The 20,246-nt window shown below is 38.6% G+C and overlaps 1 protein-coding gene across 2 annotated transcripts in view; it reads left to right on the plus strand.

The window, feature by feature from the left end:
* The window catches only part of KIAA0825 (KIAA0825 ortholog), a 239,425-nt gene that overhangs the window by 4,144 nt on the left and 215,035 nt on the right, over positions 1 to 20,246 (plus strand). The gene's annotated exons all lie outside the window — the stretch shown is intronic.

Raw genomic sequence — 20,246 nt, forward strand, 5'->3', positions numbered from 1 at the left:
TTAGGACAAGCTGTAGATAACTGTGGGCAAGTTAAAGATGTTAGGCATTTAACAATAAGCAATCTGTGTGTATAACTAGGATGGGGTGGAGGATGGAGTTGGCATTTGTTTTCTTTGTTATGGAAAAATGCCCATTTGTTACAGAAATATTAGAGTGTTACAAATATGCCAAAAAGGAAAGAAAAAGGAAGAGTGGCCCATGATCCCACCACTCAGAAATAACTTATGATTTTTCTCTGTATTATTACAGATTTGCATATATGTGCTTTTAAAATAAAAATGAAATAATACTATCTATATTGTCTTGTGACCTGCTTTTTTCAATGTGCTACGCCGTGAATTTTCCCATGTCAGTAAATTTGCTTCTATAAAATAATATTTAGGGCCTGCATGCTATTCAATTTTATAAATATGTAAAAACTTTTAAACTGACTTCTTTCTGTTAAGTAATAGTACAATAAAGATTTTTATAGTAAAATATTTAGACATATTCATATCTATTTTCTTATTACAAATTGTAGAAGGAGAAATGGTGACCCACGGGTTATGAACACATATAATACTACATGTATTACCATATCAATCATATTTTTAATTTAAACTTGGTGCAAAATTAATGAGGTATGAAAGGGTATATAATGAGGCATTAGCCGCCCTCTCACCTTGTTGTCCTCCGGATTCACAGCTAGCCCTTATAGCACCTTGTGTGATTAGAAAAGGGCACCCCCTTCTGGAGGATCCGTAACTCTTGGATATATAGTGTGTAACTGATGGTACTTTTTTTTTCTGTACCTGTGCACAATGTGCAGGTTTGTTACATATGTATACATGTGCCATGTTGGTGTGCTGTACCCATTAACTCATTTACATTAGATATATCTCCTAATGCTATCCTTCCCTGCTCCCCCGACCCCATGACAGGCCCCGGTGTGTGATGTTCCCCATCCTGTGTCCAAGTGTTCTCATTGTTCAATTCCGACCTATGAGTGAGAACAGGAGGTGTTTGGTTTTTTGTCCTTGGATTGTTTGCTGAGAATGATGGTTTCCAGCTTCATCTATGTCCCTACAAAGGACAAAATTGATAGACCGCTAGCAAGACTAATAAGAAGAAAAGAGAGAAGCATCAAATAGACCCAATAAAAAATGATAAAGGGGATAATTGATGGTACTTTTGTAAGGATTGGAAAAAGGCACCGTTTTCTCTGTGGCAACAGCCCTGCAAGGACACATGGCTGGGCCACCAAAGTATGGGCTGGATTCAGCCCCTACTCACCTCCCTAGATTGAGTACTTTTGTGACAGGTACTGCACCTGGCCTTTTTGACTATTTACTTTCTAAAAGCCAACACTAAGGCCAAATGCAGACTTTGTTAAAATACAGAAGACAAGGTTGGCCAGCACAGTGGCTCATGCCTGTAACCCCAGCACTTTGGGAGGCCAATGCGGGCGGATCTCTTGAGACAAGAAGTCCAAGACCAGCCTGATCTGCATGGTAAAACACCATCTCTACCAAAAAAATACAAAAATTAGCTGGGTGTGGTGGTGGGCACCGGTAATCCCAGCTACTCCTGGAGTCCGAGGCAAGAGAATCACTTTAACCCGGGGAACAGATGTTGCAGTGAACTGAGATCATGTCACTGCACTCCAACCTGGGTGACAGAGTGAAAGATTCTCTCAAAAAAAATACAGAGGACAAGGCCAAACTTTAGTGCATCCCTTGAAATACATACATTCCATATAAAAAGTTTTAACAAATATAAAAGCTCAAAATGATACAATGTCATTTTGACTAATTAGGCAATGCAGTATCATATAAACAACTGAATTCAGAGAGGATCTGGAGTTGAGCTTAAACTAATGAACATATAATGATAGCCTTGAAGAAGTTACTTAAATTCTCTGAGCCACAGTTTCTTCATCTGTAAAGTGGTAATACTGTCAACTTTATGGGTTTACTAGGATTAAATGTAATAATGTGTGGAAGTACACAGGCATCAGAAAAAAATCATCAAGGGTCTGTAGTATTGTTTTTTATTTTTAATAAACTCACTGTTTTAAAATAAGGTCTGTGGCTCCAACTATGAAGTCAAACAGACTTGGATTCGAATCCCAACTCTGTCACTAGTTGTATGACAGAAAGTTACTTTTCTACTGTTTCATTATTTGTAAAATGGGAATAATGATGTCTTCATAGGCCTTTCGTGAAGATTAAATAAAACAATGCATGCATAGAGTTTAATAGTGGTGCCTGGTATAGTAAGGCACTTTATTTGTTCAAATTCCCCAAGAAACAGATGCCAAGAGGAGATTAGATGTACAAGATGTTTATTGGGGAAACTGCTTGTGAAGAATAAAGGAGAGGAAGCGGGAGTAGGAAAGAAATGCCTTTAGGCCTCAATGCACGTCTGACAGCCTAAAAAGAAGAGAAGGAAGGAAGAAAGAAGAGTTGAGTAAGAATACAAAGTGCTGCACTGTTCTAAGAAAGCTTCAACTAGGCCAGTGCAGAGTTCAAAAGCCGAAGTCATATATTAGAGGAATCCCATGTTGCCACGGTATTCAATGTTAGGTATTAGTAAAAATGATCAATAGTTGTCATATGCTAAAACTTACAAATATATTTGAATTTCAAATCTTGAATTTTACTGCCTGTTCCACCCCCTCCTGCCCTCAAGAAAAGTATAATCCCTACTGCCAGACATTGATACTAACATTTGAGTCATATGTGCTTACATTATCTTCTTATATTTTAGAATACAGTTTTGTTAGCCAGAACAGTTAGGAATCAAAACATCTGTTCCCAGTAACAGTTTAGAAATGCAAACATTAGCTAAGCAACTGATTTTTGGCATCACGTGGTTAAACACACTGTTGTCTAAATTTCTAAATTCAGGTAGCCAATTAAATATAATGTAAAAATTTTTTTTTTTTTCCTGAGACAGGGTCTCACTCTGTCACCCAGCCTGGAATACAGTGGTACATCACAGCTCACTGCAACCTTGAATTCCTGGGCCCAAGGGATCCTCCCACCTTGGCCTCCCAAGTAGCTGGGGCTACAGGTGTGCGCTACTATGTAAAAAATTTTTTTATTTTTTTTGTGGAGACAGGTTCTCGCTGTGTTGCCCAACCAGGTCTCGAACTCTTGTAATGAAGCAGTCCCCCTGCCTTGGCCTCCCAAAGTGCTGGGATTATAGGCATGAGGCACCATGCCCGGCCTCATGCCTGTAATCCCCGTATTTTGGGATCCATGGTTAGAATATTAGCCTAACACTTAAATGTCTATTTGCCTCTTTACCAAAGATACCTCTGTAGCCACAAAGGTAAAAATATAGTTTCATAGGATCCTTCCCCCCAACCCCCACCACCTTTTTGTTGTTTTTAATAAGTAAACGTAGAGATCCATAATTTCAGTGCTTTTCAAATGGCAGGTTATAAGCCATCAATTTGGTGAGTCATAGCCTGTATTTTTGTTTCAGATACATGTGGTTTCAGGATTGGGGATATAAAATGTATTTGTTACTGGGAAACACAGCTGAATTAGAAAACAACTAATTTAGATTAACTATTATACACGAGGAAATGAAGATTAAAGAGGCGATTTAACATAATGGATAACTTAGGAAACATGTGACTTGAACCAGAGGCTAGGTCTTAAGAATCTAAATTTAGGGCGTTTTCTTTTTATCATGCTTCCTGGAAAAGGTCTTGTTTGCTCTACTTAGTAGGGCATACAGTTATTCCAGTTGAGTAATATGGTAGTGCTTTGCTGTCACTTTTGTTATGTGTTTGCTAAGATTTACCCAAAAGATCACTTCCCTGACCTTAGCCATGGGGTATCAGGGAGGTTGTACAGCTGCAGTTGTTTCTAGCAGCCAGCAGTTATGCCACACTACCAGTTTACTGTCCATTTTCCTTCCAGGGAGCACAGCTAATTCAACACTTTAGAGTTTAAACTGAGCAGTGATAGGAACTCATTTTGAAGAGCATTATACTGAGGAGGTCTGAATTTTTGTAATACAGACGAATATTTTGTGCTTCATTGTGTCATAACTTTTTTTTTTTAATCTTTTTTATTTTTTATTTTTTTGGAGATGGAGTCTCACTCTGTCACCCAGACTGTAGTGCAGTGGAACTATCTCGGCTCACTGCAGCCTCCTCCCAGGTTCAAGCAATTCTTCTGTCTCAGCCTCCCGAGTAGCTGGGACTACAGGCACACGCCGCCACGCCCGGCTAATTTTTTTTGTATTTTAGTAGAGATGGGGTTTCACCATGTTGCCCAGGCTGGTCTTGAACACTGAGCTCAGGCAATCCACCTTCCTCAACCTCCCAAAGTGCTAGGATTACAGGTGTGAGCCCCTGCACCTAGCCCTATGTCATGACTTTTTTTTTTTTTTTTTTTGTGAGACAGTCTTGCTCTGTCACCCAGGCTAGAAGGTTGGAGTGCAATGGCACAATCTCGGCTCACTGCAACCTTCGCCTCCCAGGTTCAAGCAATTCTCGTGTCTCAGCCTCTCGAGTAGCTGGGATTACAGGCATGCGCCACCATGCCCAGCTAATTTTTGTATTTTTAGTAGAGACGGGGTTTCACCATGTTGGCCACGCTGGTCTCGAACTCCTGACCTTAAGTGATCCACTTGCCTTGGCCTCCCAAAATGCTGAGATTGCAAGTGTGAGGCACCACGCCCAGCCATTGTGACATTTCTTTACCCATCTTCTTTGACTTTTCAAACTTCAGCTCATCAAATATTTTTCATTTAAAAAATGCAGGTTTTGTGTATAATCACGTAACAATGTATTCCTTTAAATTTTTTCAGATATATCATTCTTTCCTTCTCTAGCATATATTCATGCTAGCCATCAGAAATGCTCATGGCAGTTCAGTTCTTCCAAGGTGATCCAGTCTGTCCTCTGCTGTTAAGAGCTTTCACTGGGAAGGAATTTAGGAGTGGAGCTGGTTGTAAATGGGGACCTTCTAGGCTCTGTTTCTGTGTTGCTTTCTTTTTTTTACTTTTTTTTTCATTTTTGAGATGGAGTCTGGCTCTGTTGCCCAGGCTGGAGTGCAGTGGTGCAATCTTGGCTGACTGCAATCTCCTCCTCCCAGGTTCAAGCGATTCTCCTGCCTCGGCCTCCCACTTCTGCCTCGGCCTCCCACTCCTGCCTCAGCCTCCCGTAGGCTCTGTTTCTATGTTGCTTTCTGTACTCTGGTATCCTTTAGTGCTGCCAGTGCTTATTCTTTTGATTAACTTTACTTGGTAATTACCTTTCTAAGGCTTTCTCATTTGTCTAACTCAGCAGTTCTCAAACTTTTGGTCTCAGTAGTCTTTTGTACTCTTAAAAATTACTGAAGACCTCAGCGAGTTTTTATTTATGTAATTATATTTACTTATATTTTTTGTATTATAAATTAAAATGAAATATTTTTGAAAATACTTATTTCAACAAACCACTACATATTAACATAAACAGCTTTAAAGAAAGCTATATTTTTCAAAACAAATTTTAGTGGAAGAGTGGTATTGTTTTATATTTTGCAATGTCTCTTCAATGTCTGGCTTAATAAAAGAGAGCTGAATTTCAGATCTGCTTCTGCATTCAGTCTTTGGTGAAATATTGTTTTGGTTGAAGAATAAGCAAAATCTAACCTTACACATGTATGTAGCTGGAAAAGAAGGGAGTTATTTAAATGGCCTTTTCAGATAATTGTGAATATTCTTCTTTGATCACCAAAATTTAACAAGTGGAATTTTATTAAAATTTAGTTGCAATATAGAATCTGAAATCATATCAGTTTATTTTGGGCACACTATTACATTAAAATCCCTTGGTCTATTTTGTACTTTGAATAAATCCTTTACAAATAGATGATTCTGTTACATAATGTACCAGCCTTTTGGAAAATATTGATTCATTGAGGTATGCTGATTTTCTAAATCTTAATAAATTTCATTATACAATGTTAAAAATTCCCATTAGTTAATATCACCAGTAGTCTCATCAGAAGAATCTTGTAGTATTGGAAAACTGTCCATCTGACAGTATACAAATTTTCCAAAATTTCTAATTTTTGCTTGGAAAGCTCAAATTTTATCATTGACAACAAATATGGTCTGATGTTTTCATTGAAGTTCCACCCAATTTGATTAATTTTGAGAAAATATATAGTGTATACAAAGGTTAATAAAAGTATTAATAGTAATTTTTGGCCTTGTACAGTGGCTCAGGCCTGTAATCTCAGCACTTTGGGAGGCAGAGGTGGGTAGATCACTTGAGGTCAAGAGTTCAAGACCAGCCTAGCCAACATGGCGAAGCCCCATCTCTACAAAAAAAAAATTATATACACACACACACACACACACACACACACACACAAATTAGCCAGGTGTGGTGGCATGCACCTGTAATCCCAGTTACTTGGGAGGCTGAGGCATGAGAATTACTTGAACTTGGGAGGTAGAGGTTGCCATGAGCAGAGATTGCAACACTGCACTCCCTCCCGGGCAACAGAGTGAGACTCTGTCTCAATAAATAAATAAATAAATAAATAAGTAGTAATTTTTACTTCCTATCAAAGACATAAGCAAACCTGGCACTATTCTGAGTGTGTAACGGTGAAAAAAATATAATGAGTACTGTGGTAGGCAAGATAATGGCCTCCATGAGATACTACATCCTAATCTATAGAACCTGTGACTATGTTATGTTACATGGCCAAGGGGAATTAAGGTTACAAATGGAATTAAGGTTGCTAATCAGTTTACCTTAATATAGTGAGATTATCATGGATTATCCAAGTGGTCTCAATGTAATTACAAGGGTTCTCAAAAGTGGAAGAGGGAGGTGAAAAAGAATTCTGAATGATGCAATGGGAAAAAGACAACCCACTTAGCTAGCTAGAAAATGGAGGAAGTGGGCCACAAGTCAAGGAATGAGGGCAGCCTCTAAAGCTGGAACATGCAAAAGAAACAATGATTTATCCCCAGAATCTCCAAAAAGGAATGAAGCTCCGCTTACCACTTGATCTTAGCTTTGTGAGACCTGTTTCAGATTTCTGACCTAGAAAACTGTAAGACAACAATTTTGTGTTTTTATGCCAATAAATTTGTGGTGATTTATTATAGCAGCAATGGAAAACTAATGTAACTTTTTGTTTTTTGTTTTTTGTTTTGGAGGCAGACGCTCGCTCTGTCGCCCAGGGTAGAAGGCAGTGGCATGATCTTGGCTCACTACAACCTCTGTCTCCTGGGTTCAAGCTATTCTCCTGCCTCCGCCTCCTGAGTTACTGGGATTATAGGCGCCTGCCACCATGCCCAGCTAATTTTTGTATTTTTAGTACAAGTGAGGTTTCACCATGTTGGCCAGGCTGGTCTCGAACTCTTGACCTCAGTGATCCACCTGCCTCAGCCTCCCAAAGTGCTGGGATTACAGGCATGAGCCACCGCACCCAGCCTGATTTCCTAAAGTGTCAAAGATTTTGCACTTTTAGTACAAATGTCAATATAGCAAAAATGACATATAATATTTTATCGTTATGAAAATAGTTTTGACGTTGCACACCACCTGAAAGAATATCAGGACTCCCTCAGAAGTTTGTAGATTATACTTTGGGATCTCGTAAATAACTTCATAATTTCTCTGCGCCAGCCACTAGCCTGGGAAATGGGATACAAAAGTTAAGAAGATACAGTCTTGTTTTAAGAAGATTATGTAGTCTGGTGGTTGAGAAAGTGATATGGTTTGGACATTTGTCCCCTCCCTCCAAATCTCATGTTGAAATGTTATCCCCAGTGTTGGAGGTGGGGAATGTTGGGAGGTGTTTGGATCATGGTGGTGGATCCCTCATTAATGGCTTGGTGCCCTCCATGTGGTAATGAATTCACTTGAAGAGTTGGTTGTTTAAAAGAACCTGGTACCTCCTCCCCCTCTCTTGCATGTGATACACAGGCTCCTGCTTTGCCCTCTGCCATGACTAAGCCTCCTGAGGCCTCACCAGAAGCTGAACAGATGCTGGCACTGTGCTTGTACAGCCTGCAGGACCATGAGCCCCCATTTTAATGGGGTTGTTTGTTTTTCTCTGGTAAATTTCTTTGAGCTCCTTTAGATGCTGAATATTAGATCTTTGTCAGATGCATGGTTTCCAAATATTTTCTCCCATTCTGTAGGTTGTCTATTTACTCTATTGATAGTTTCCTTGTCAAAAATCACATGCTTGTAGATACACGACCTTATTTCTGATATGGGGCTCCCTATTCTGTTCCATTGGTCTATGTGCCTGTTTTTGTACCAATACCAAGCTGTTTTGGTCACTGTTGCCTGTAGTGTAGTTTGAAGTTAGGTAACACAATTCCTCCAGCTTTGTTCTTTTTGTTTAGGATTACCTTGGTCATTTAGGCTCTTTTTTAGTTCCACATACGTTTTAAAATAATTTGTTCTAGTTCTGTGAAGAATGTCATTGGTGGTTTGATAGGAATAGCATTGAATCTATAAATTACTTTGGGCAGTGTAGCCATTTTAATGATATAGATAGACTCTATCCATGAGCATGGGATGTTTTTCCATTTGTTTGTGTTTTCTCTGATTTCTTTGAGGACTGTTTTGTAATTCTCATTGTAGAGATCTTTCACCTCCTTGGTTATCTGTATTTTTAGGTATTTTATTTTTGTGGCACTTGTGAATGGGATGGCCTTTCTGATTTGGCTCTCAGTTTGGTTGTTGTTGGTATACAGGAATGCTGATGATTTTTGTACTTTAATTTTGTATCCTGAAACTTTGCTGAAGTTGTTTATCAGCTGAAGGAGCCTTTGGGCTAAGACTATGGGGTTTTCTAGATATAAAATCATGTCATCTGCAAACAGATCGTTTGACTTCCTCTCTTCCTATTTGGATGCCCTTTGTTTATTTCTCTTCTCTGATTGCTCTGGCTAGGACTTTCGATACTATGTTGAATGGAAGTGGCAAGAGAGGGCATCCTGGTGCTAGTTTTCAAGGGGAAACTGCTTCCAGCTTTTGCCTATTCAGTATAATGTAGGCTATGGGTTTGTCATAGATGGCTCTTATTATTTTGAGGTGTGTTCCTTCAATACCTTGTTTATTGAGAGTTTTTAACATGAAGAGATGGTACATATTATCAAAAGCCTTTTCTGCATCTATTGAGATAATTATGTGGCTTTTGTCTTTAGATCTGTTTATTTGATGAGTCACATTTATTGATTTGAGTATGTTGAATCAACCTTGCATCCTGGGAATGAAGCCTACTTTATCATGTTTCATAAGCTTTTTGATGTGCTGCTAGATTCAGTTTGTAAGTATTTTTTTGAGGATTTTTGCACTGATGTTCATCTAGAATATTGGCCTGAAGGTTACTATTTATATAATTTAATATGATGTTTTTCCTGTGTCTCTGTCAGGTTTTGGTATCAGGATGATGCTGGCCTCATAGAATGAGTTAGGAAGAAATACCTCCTTTTCAATTTTTTGAAATAGTTTTAGTAGAAATGGTACCAGCTCCTGTTTGTACATCTGGTAGAATACAGCTGTGAATCCATCATCTGCTTCTGGGCTTTTTTTGGTTGGTCAGCTATGTGTTGCTGGTTCAGTTTCAGAGCTCCTTCATATTCTGTTCAGGGATTTAATTTTTTGTGGTTCAGTCATGAGAGGATGTATGTGTCCAGGAATGTATACATTTCTTCTAGATTTTCTAGTTCATGTACATAGAGGTGTTTATAATATTCCCTGATAGTTGTTTTTATTTCTATGTAGTCACTGGTAATATCCCCCTTATTATTCTGATTGTGTTTATTATTTCTGATTGTGTTTATAATCTTCCCTCTTTTCTTCTTCATTAATCTGGCTAGCCATCTATCTATTTTTTCAATTTTTTTTGAAATCCAGCTCCTGGATTTGTTGATCTTTTAAATGGCTTTTCTTGTCTCTGTCTCCTTCAGTTCAGCCCTTATTTTGGTTATTTCTTGTCTTCTACTAGCTTTGGATTTGTTTGCTTTTGGTTCTCTAGTTCTTTAATTGTAATGTTAGCTTGTTAACTTGAGATCTTTCTAACTTTTTTTTTTTTGGATTTAAAAGTAAATTTTATTCTAGCAACTTCTGAACCACTTGAATTCCAAGGACAATTTAGAAACAGAGCCAGCTTTTACTCAGGCCTCAGATCCTTACAGGGGCAATGCAAACAGAGCCCAGACAGGAGTTGTGCCAGATGATCTTTCTAACTTTTTGATGTAGGCATTTAGTGCTATAAATTTCCCTCTTAACACTGTCTTAGTTGTGTTCCAGAGATTCTAGTACATTGTATCTTTGTTCTTAGTTTCAAAAAACATTTTGATCTCTGCCTTTATTTCATTATTTACCCAAAAGTCATTCAGGAGCATGTTATTCAATTTCCATGTAATTGTATCATTTTGAGTGTTTTTTGTTTGTTTGTTTTTGACATGGAGCCTCATTCTGTCTCCCAGACTGGAGTGCAATCGTGCAATCTCAGCTCACTGTAACCTCCACTTCCTGGGTTCAAGTGATTCTCTTGCCTTAGCTTCCCAAGTTGCTGGAATTACAGGTGCCCATCACCATGCCTGGCTAATTTTCATATTTTTAGTAGAGACAGGGTTTCACCATGTTGGCCAGGCTGGTCTCAAACTCTCAATTCCTGACCTCAGGTGATCCACCCACCTCAGCCTCCCAAAGTGCTGGGATTACAGGCATGAACCACCATGAGTGAATTTTTTAGTCTTGACTTCTAATTTGATTGTGCTGTGGTTTGAGAGACTGTTATGATTTCATTTTTTTTTTTTTTTTGCATTTGCTGAGGAGTATTTTACTTCTGATTATGTGATCAATTTTAGAGTAAGTGCCATGTGGCAATGAGAAGAATTTATGATTCTGTTGTGTTTGAATAGAGAGTTCTGTAGATATCTATCAGGTTTATTTGATCCAGAGCTGAGTTCAGGTCCTGAATATCTTTGTTAATTTTCTGTCTTGATCATCTATCTAACATTGTCAGTGGGGATATTAAAGTCTCCTGCTATTATTGTGTAAGAGTCTAAGTCTCTTTGAAGGTCTCAAATAACTTGCTTTATGAATCTGGGTGCTCCTTTATTGGGTGCATATATATTTAGGGTAGTTAGCTCTTCTTATTGAATTGAACCCTTTACCATTATGTAATGTCCTTCTTTGTCTTTTTTTAATCTTTGTTGGTTTGAAGTCTCTCTTGTCAGAAACTAGGATTGTAACACCTGCTTTTTTCTGTTTTCCATTTACTTGGCAAATTTCTCTCCATCCCTTTATTTTGACCCTATGTGTGTCATCGCATGTGAGATGGGTCTCTTGCAGACAGCATACAATTGGGTCTTGGTTCCTTATTCAGCTTGCCACTCTGTGTCTTTTAATTGTGGCATTTATCCCATTTACATTTAAGGTTGATATTGTTATGTGTGAATTTGATCCTGTCATATTGATGCTAGCTGGTTATTTTGCACACTTCTTATGTGGTTGTTTTGTAGTGTCATTGGTCTGTGTATGTTAGTGTGTTTTTGTAATGTTTGGTAGTGTTTTTTCCTTTTTATATTTAGTGCTTACTTCAGGAGCTCTTGTAAGGCAGATATGGTGATAACAAATTTCCTCAGCATTTGTTTGTTTGAAAATGATCTTTTTTCTCCTTCACTTAGGAAACTTAGTTTGGCTGGATATAAAATTCTGGGTTGGAATTGCTTTTCTTTAAGAATGCTAAATATTGGCCCCCAATATCTTCTGGCTTGCAGGGTTTCTTCTAAGAGGTTCACTATTAGTTTCATGGGCTTCCCTTTGTAAGTGACTTTTCTCTCCTGCTGCCTATATTAGTCAGTTCTCACGCTGCTATAAGGACATACCTGAGGCCGGACGCAGTGGCTCACACCTGTAATCCCAGCACTTTGGGAAGCCAAGGCAGGTAGATCACGAGGTCAGGAGTTCAAGACCAGCCTGGCCAAGATGATGAAACCCCATCTCTACTAAAAATACAAAAGTTAGCCTGATGCAATGGCAGGCGCCTGTAATCCCAGCTACTTGGGAGGCTGAGGCAGGAGAATCACTTGAACCCGGGTGGCAGAGGTTGCAGCAAGCCGAGATCACGCCACTGCACTATAGCCTAGGTAACAGAGTGAGACTCTGTCTCAAAAAAAAAAAAGGCATACCTGAGACTGGGCAATTTATAAAGGAAAGGAGTTTAATTGACTCACAGTTCCTCGGGAAACTTGCACTCATGGCAGAAGGCAAAGCAAACACTTCCATCTTCACAGGGCAGCAGGAGAGAGAAGAATGAGAGCCAAGCGAAGAGGGAAGCCCCTTATAAAACCATCAGATCTCATGAGAACTCACTCACTATCATGAGAACAGCATGAGGGTAAGCACTCCCTTGATTCAATTACTTCCCAGAGGGTTCCTCTCACAACACATTGAGATTATGAGAACTACAATTCAAGATGAGATTTGGATGGGGAAACTACCAAACTATATCACTGCCCTTAATAATTTTTCTTCCATTTCCACCTTGAAGAACCTGATGATTATGTGTCTTGCAGATGATCTTCTCACGGAATATCTTTTTTTTTTTTTTTTTTTTTTTTGAGACGTAGTCTCACTCTGTTGCCCAGGCTGGAGTGCAGTGGCGCAATCTCAGCTCACTGCAAGCTCTGCCTCCCAGGTTCATGCCATTCTCCTGCCTCAGCCTCCCGAGTACCTGGGACTACAGGTGCCTGCTACCACACCCAGCTAATGTTTTTTGTATTTTTAGTAGAGATGGGGTTTCACCATGTTAGCCAGAATAGTCTCAATTTCCTGACCTCGTGATCCACCTGCCTCGGCCTCCCAAGTGCTGGGATTATAGACCTGAGACACCGTGCCTGGCCTTCTCATGGAATATCTTACTAGAGTTCTCTGCATTTCCTGAATTTGCATATTGGCCTATCTAGCAAGGTTATAGAAGTTCTCGTGGATGATATCCTGAAATATGTTTTCCAAATTGGTTCCATTCTCCTCAGTTCTTTCAGGTACACCAATCAGTCATAGATTTGTTCTTTTTACATAACCCCGTATTTCTCAGAGATTTTGTTCATTCTTTTTTTATTCTTTTTCCTCTATTCTTGTCTACCTGTCCTTTTTCAGAAAGACAGTTTACCAGATCTGAGATTCTTTCCTCCTCTTGGAGTATTCTGCTATTAATACTTGCGATTGCATTATGAAATTCTTGTATTTTGTTTTTCAGCTCTCTCCAGTCAGTTATATTTTCTATCCTGGATATTTTGTCAGCTCCTGCAATGTTTTATTGTGATTTTTAGCTTTCTTGCATTGATTTAGGATGTGCTCCTTTAGCTCAATGGTTTGTTTTAATCCACATTCTGATGTCTACTTCTGTTATTCAGCTGTATCAGTCTCAGCCCCTTTCCAAAACCTTGCTGGAAAGGTGAGGTGGTCATTTGAAGGAGAGAATGCACTCTGGCTTTTTCGAGTTTTCGGCATTCTTGCACTGATTCTCATCTTTGTGGGCTTTATCTACCTTTAATCTTTAAGGTTGCTGACCTTTGGATGGGGTTTGGGGTTTTTTTTGTTGTTGTTTTCTTTTTTAACAGTCTGGCCACTTTTCCACAGGGCTGCTGCAGTTTGTTGGGCATCTGCTCCAGTCCCTAGTTGCCTCAGATTTTTCCAGTATCTGGAGGTATCACCAGTGAAGGCTGTGAAACAGTAAAGATGGCAACCTGCCCCTACCTCTGGGAGCTTTGTCCCAAGGGGTACAGACCTGTTACCGGCCCAAATGCACATGTAAGAGGTAATTGGAGACCCCAGTTGGGAGATGTCATCCAGCCAGGAGGAACAGGATCATGGGGATCTGCTTGAAGAAGCAGCCTAGCTCCACTTTAGTAGAGCAGCCATGCTGTGCTGGGGTACTCTTTCTGCCCCCGCATCAGGTTGGGCTTTCCAAAGCCTAGAGGCTGGAATAGCTAAGTTGCTGGAACACCTAAGTTGCTGAAACAGCAAAGATGGTGGCCCACCCCTCCTTCTGGGAACTCTTTCCTGGGAAGTTTTCAAACCTCTCTGGGCTAGAGAATGTCAGTGGGAGTGATTGGAGGCCCCCAGTTGGGAAGTCCCACCCAGTGAGGAGGAACAGGTTGGGGACCCACTTAAGGAAGCAATCTGGTCACGCTTTTGTAGAGTAGCTATGCTGTGCTGTGGTACTACTTCCACTCCCAGGTGGTTTGGACTCTCCTAAGCCCACAGACTGGAATGGCTGAGTTGTCCAAATAACCTCAAGTATTGCTTTATAGAAATGTAAGCAGACAGGCCAGGCATGGTGGCTCACGCCTGTAATCCCAGCACTTTGGGAGACTGAGGTGGGTGGATCACGAGATCAGGAGTTCGAGACCAGCCTGGTCAACATGGTGAAACCCTGTCTCTACTAAAAATACAAAAAGTTAGCCAGGCATGGTGGTGTTTGCCTGTAGTCCCAGCCACTTGGGAGGCTGAGGCAGAAGAATCGCTTGAACCCAGGAGGCGGAGGTTGCAGTGAGCCAAGATCGAGCCATTGCACTCCAGCCTGGGCAACAGAGCTAGACTTCATCTCAAAAAAAAAAAAAAAAGAAAAGAAAAGAAATGTAAGCAGACTAACACAGAGAGGTAAGCGAATCAGTGATAGCAGACAGCACAGAGTGACCAGTGCTGTAACAGAGGCATAATCAAGTTATGGTGGTAATACTAAATATATATTGGAAAGAGAAAGAGACATAATCCTTCTCTTTATGTGTTTTCAGTTTAGTGAAAGAGAGGACAAAAATGATTATAAAATACATTAAGGTATTAAGGAAATATAAGAAATATATATATAGGAAATATATAAGGAAATATAAAGAATATAATATATAAGGAAATATAAATATAATAAGGAAATACAAGGAATATATATAAAGAACTATATAAGGAAATATAAGGAATATAATATGCTATTAAGGAAATATCCCCACTGATGGGGTAGGGAGGAAACATTTATAATTCCATCAGCTGTGTATGAGGGTTTCAATTTCTCCACATTCTCTCATCACTTGTTATTTTTGTCTTTTGATTATAGACATTCCAGTGAGCTGTGAAGTGGCAATACTTCCCCACATTAATATACAGATTTAATGCAATTCCTATTTTAAAAACCCAGCTGATATCTCATGTGGTCTCAATTTGCATTTCTCTAATGATGTTAAACATTATTTCATGTACTTATTGGCCATTTGTATGTCTTCTTTGAAGAAACATGTATTCAATTCTTGGCCATTTTAAAATTGAGTTATTTATCTTTGTATTGTTGAGTTGTACTAGTTCCCTCCTTTTTTGGTGGCGGGGGGAGACAATACATGACAGTATTGATCTTAATTTAGAGTTTCATGGTAAACTTGCTAAAACCTAAATCGGATTACATTCCTCTGAGCTCCAAAACCTCTGTGGCATTCCATTGCCTCCTGCAGTCTTACTGGGGTGGAGAATGCTGTGAAGATTTTGTACTAGTTCTTTATGTATTCTGGTATACATGATTTGCATATATATTCTCCCATTCCGTAGGTTGTCTTTTCACTTTATGGATAATCTTTGAAAAACAGCAGTTTTGAATTTTAATGCAGTCCAATTTTTGTTGATTCTGCTTTTGGTATTACATTAAGAAACCATTGCGTACTCCAGTGTCAAGATTTCCACCTATGATTTGTTCTAAGAATTTTTTTATTTTAGTTCTTACAGTTAAGTTTTCAATCAATTTTGAGTTAACTTTTTTTATATCTTGTGAGGAAAGAGTCCAAGTATAATTCTTGTATGTTGATATTTAGTGTCTCGGCAACATTTTTTTAGAAGACTAATATTTTCCCCGTTAACTTTTCATGGAACCCTCATCAAAAATCAGTTGAAATACAAGAAACTCCACAGCAAAAAAAGAAAAAAAAAAATCAGATTTTAAAATAGGCACAGGATCTGAATAGGCATTTCTCAAAAGAAGTCATACAAATGCCCAATAAATATATGAAAACATGCTCAACACCACTAGTCATCAGGGAAATGCAAATCAAAATCACAATGAGGTATCCTCTAATTCCAGTTAGAATGGCTATTACTAAAAAGACAAAAAATACCAAATGCTATCAAGGATGCACAGAAAAGGGAACTCTTACATACTGTTGGTGGGAATATAAATTAGTATAATCATGATATAAAACAGTATTCAGCTTTCTAAAAAGTAAAACTGAAAATAGAACTACCGTATGATCCAGCTGTCCCACTACTGAGTATTCATCTAAAGGAAAGGAAATCAGTATATTGATGAAGTATCTTTACCCCCATGTTTATTGCAACACTATTCACAATAGCCAAGATATAATATAAACCTAAACGTCTGTCAGCAAATAAAGAAATGGTATACATGGTATACAGTCATGTACTGCATAATGACATTTTGGTCAACTAAAGACAACAAATATGATAGTGGTCCCATATGATTATAATGGATCTGAAAAATTCCTTTTGCCCAGTAATGCTATAGCTGTCATATGTAGCGTAATTCATTACTCATGTTTGTGATGATGCTAGTATACACAAACCTACCAGTTTTATAAAAATATAACATAATTATGTACAATGCATACAATGCCTAATAGTTGACAATGATAATAAATGACCATGTTACTGGTTTATGTATTTACATATATTTCATTATTATTTTAGCATATTCTTCTACTTTTTAAAAAAGCTGTTAACTATAAAACAGTTAACAGCTTCACTGTAAAACAGCTTCAAGCAAGTCCTTCAGGTAATATTCCAGAAAAAAGCATTGTTATAGGATATTCCAGAGAAAAGCATCGTTATACTGCTCTATGCTTGTAGTTGCCCATGAAAACCTTCCAGGGAGACAAAATATGGAGGTGGAAGTCCGTGATACTGATCATCCTGACCCTGTGTGGGCCTAGGCTAATGTGTGTGTTTGTTTCTTATTTTTAAACTAAAATAGTTTAAAACATTAAGAAAAAGTCTTAAAATATTTTTAAAAACTTATAGAATAAGGATATAAAGGTAAATATTGTATACAATGTGTTTTATGCTAAGTGTTATTACACAAAAGTAAAACAATAAGTTTATAGAGTAAAAAAGTTATAGTAAGCTAAGATTAATTTATTATTGACAAAAGAGAAATACTTTTTACAAATATAGTGTAGCCTAAGTGTACGGTGCTTAATAAAGTCTACAGTAGTGTTCAGTAATGTCCTAGGTCTTCACATTCACTCAGCATTCACTGACTCACCCAAAGCAGCTTCCAGTCCTGTAAGCTCCGTGAATGATAAGTGCCATATACTGGTGTACCGTATTTTTCTGTTTTTTATACTATATTTTTACCATACCTTTTCTGTGTTTTGATACACAGATATTTACCATGTGTTACAATTGTCTGCAATATTTAGTACAGTCACATGCTGTACCAGTTTGTAGCTCAGGAGCTATAAGCAATAGCATATAGCCTAGGTATATAGTAAGCTCTACCATCGAGGTTTGTGTAAGTACACTGTAATGTTCACACAATGAAAAAATTGCCTAATGATGCTCTTCTCAGAATGTATCACCATCTTTAGGTGACACATGACTATATACAGAATGGGATGGGTTTGTCTTGGATATCGGGGTAATACTGTCATTGTAGAATGTGTTGGAAAGGTTTCTTTCCTTTGTTTCCTGAAAGAGCTATTAATTACTTTCAAACACTTTTATGCATCATATGAAATGTGTAATATTCTGTTTTTTCTTTCGTTCAGTAAAATATATTTTCTAATATTGCTGTCACTTTTTTTGGTGCATTGGTTATTTAGGAGTATGTTCTTTAACTTCCAAATATTGAGGGTATTCCCAGATTTCTTTCTGCTATTGATTTCTAATTTAATTCAGTTGTGCTCATAAAACATATGTCTTATGATTTTATTCCTTTAAAATTTATTGAGATTTGTTTATGACCTAGGTCCGTGGTCTATTTTGGATAATGTTCTTGATGTTTGCCAAAAAATGTGTATTCTCAGCCTACATCATACTGAATGGCCAAGAGCTGGGAGCATTCCCCTTAAAAACTGGCACAAGAAAAGGATGCCCTCTCTCACCACTCCTGTTCAACATAGTATTGGAAGTCCTGGTCAGAGCAATAAGGCAAGTGAAAGAAAGAAACAGCATCCAAATAGGCAGAGAGGAAGTCTTACTATCTCTGTTTGCAGATGACATGATTTTATATGTAGAAAACCACATAGTCTCAGCCTAAATGCTCCTTTGGATGACAAAAAAAATTTCAGCAAAGTTTCAGGATACAAAATCAACATATAAAAATTACTAGCATTCCTATACACCAACAACAACCAAGCATGGTGCCAAATCAGGAACAAAATCCCATTCACAATTGCCACAAAAAGAATAAAATACCTAGGAATACAACTAACCGGGAAGGTGAAAGATCTCTACAGTGACAATTACAAAACACTGATGAAAGAAATCAGAGATGACACAAACAAATGGAAAAACATTCCATGCTCATGGATTGATCAATATCATTAAAATGGCCATACTGCCCAAAACAATTTACAGATTTAATGCTGTTCCTATCAAACTACCAATGACATTCTTCAGAGACTAGAGAAAAACTATGTTAAAATTCCTATGGAACAAAAGAAGCCCAAATAGCCAAGGCAATCCTTAGCAGAAATAACAAAGCCAGAGGCATCAAGTTAGTTCATTTTAAACAACTACGGGGCTACAGTAACCAAAACATCATGTTACAGTATAAAAACAGACACATAGACCAATGAAAAAGGATAGAGAGCCCAGAAATAAGGTCACACACCTACAACCATCTGATCTTTGTCAAAGTTGACAAAAACAAGCAATGGGGAAATGACCCCTATTCAATAAATGGTGCTGCGATAACTGGCTAGCCACATGCAGAAGTTTGAAGATGGACCCCTTACTTAGATGATGTACAAAAATCGACTAAAATGGATTAAAGACTTAAATGTAAAACCCAAAACTATAAAATCCCTGGGAGACAACCTAGAAAATACAGTTCTGGTCATAGGAACTGGCAAAGATTTTGTGACAACCAAAAGCAATTGCAAAAGAAAAGCAAAAATTGACAAATAGTACCTAATTAAACTTAAGAGCTTCTGCACAGCAAAAGAAACCATCAACAGAGTAAAAAGACAATCTACAGAGTGGGAAAAAATATTTGCAAACTATACATCTGACAATAAAGTCCAGGCTGAGGTGGGCTCAGATGGAGATGAGGAACTTGTTGGGAACTAGAGCAAAGATAACTCTTGTTAAACTTTAGCAAAGAGATTGGTGGCATTTTGCCCCTACCCTGGAGATTTGTTGAACTTTGAACTTGAGAGAGATGATTTAGAGCATCTAGTAGAAGAAATTTCTAGGCAGCAAAGCATTCAGGATGTGACCTGGATGCCCTTAAAAGCATTCAGTTTTATATAGTCACAAAAAGATGGTTTGGAATTGGAACTTATTTTTTAAAAGGGAAGCAGAGTATGACAGTTTGTAGCCTGATGATGCGATAGAAAAAAAAAACCATTTTCTAAGGAGAAATTCAAGCAGCTGCAGAAATTTGCATAAGTAACAAGGAGCTAAATGTTAATCAACAAGATAATGGGGAAAATGTCTCCAGGGCATGTGAAAGGTCTTCACAGCAGCCCCTCCCATCACAATCAGGGAAGCCTAGGAGAAAAAAATGGTTTCGTGTGCTTGGCCCAGGGCTTTGCTGCTGTGTGCAGTCTAGGGACTTGGTGCCCTGTGTGCTTGCTGTGGCTAAAAGGGGGCAACATACAGCTCAGGCCATTGCTTCAGAGGGTGCAAGCCCCAAGCCTTGACAGCTGACACATGGTTTTGGGCCTGTGGGTGCACAAAAGTAAAGAACTGAGTTTTGAGAACCTCTGCCTAGAATTCAGAGGATATATGGAAATGCATGGATGTCCAAGCAGAAGTGTGCTGCAGGGGCGGAACCCTCATGGAGAACCTCTGCCGAGGCAGTGCAGAAGGGAAATGTGGAGTGGGAGCCCCCACACAGAGTCCCCACTAGGGGACTCCCTAGTGGAACTGTGAGAAGACAGCCACCATTCTCCAGACCCCAGAATGGTAGATCCACCAACAGCTTGCACCTTGCATCTGAAAAAGCCACAGACACTCAATGCCAGCCTCTGAAAGCAGCCAGGA

Source organism: Papio anubis, chromosome 5 (genome assembly GCF_008728515.1).
Source record: "Papio anubis isolate 15944 chromosome 5, Panubis1.0, whole genome shotgun sequence".
Taxonomy (NCBI): Eukaryota; Metazoa; Chordata; class Mammalia; order Primates; family Cercopithecidae; genus Papio; species Papio anubis.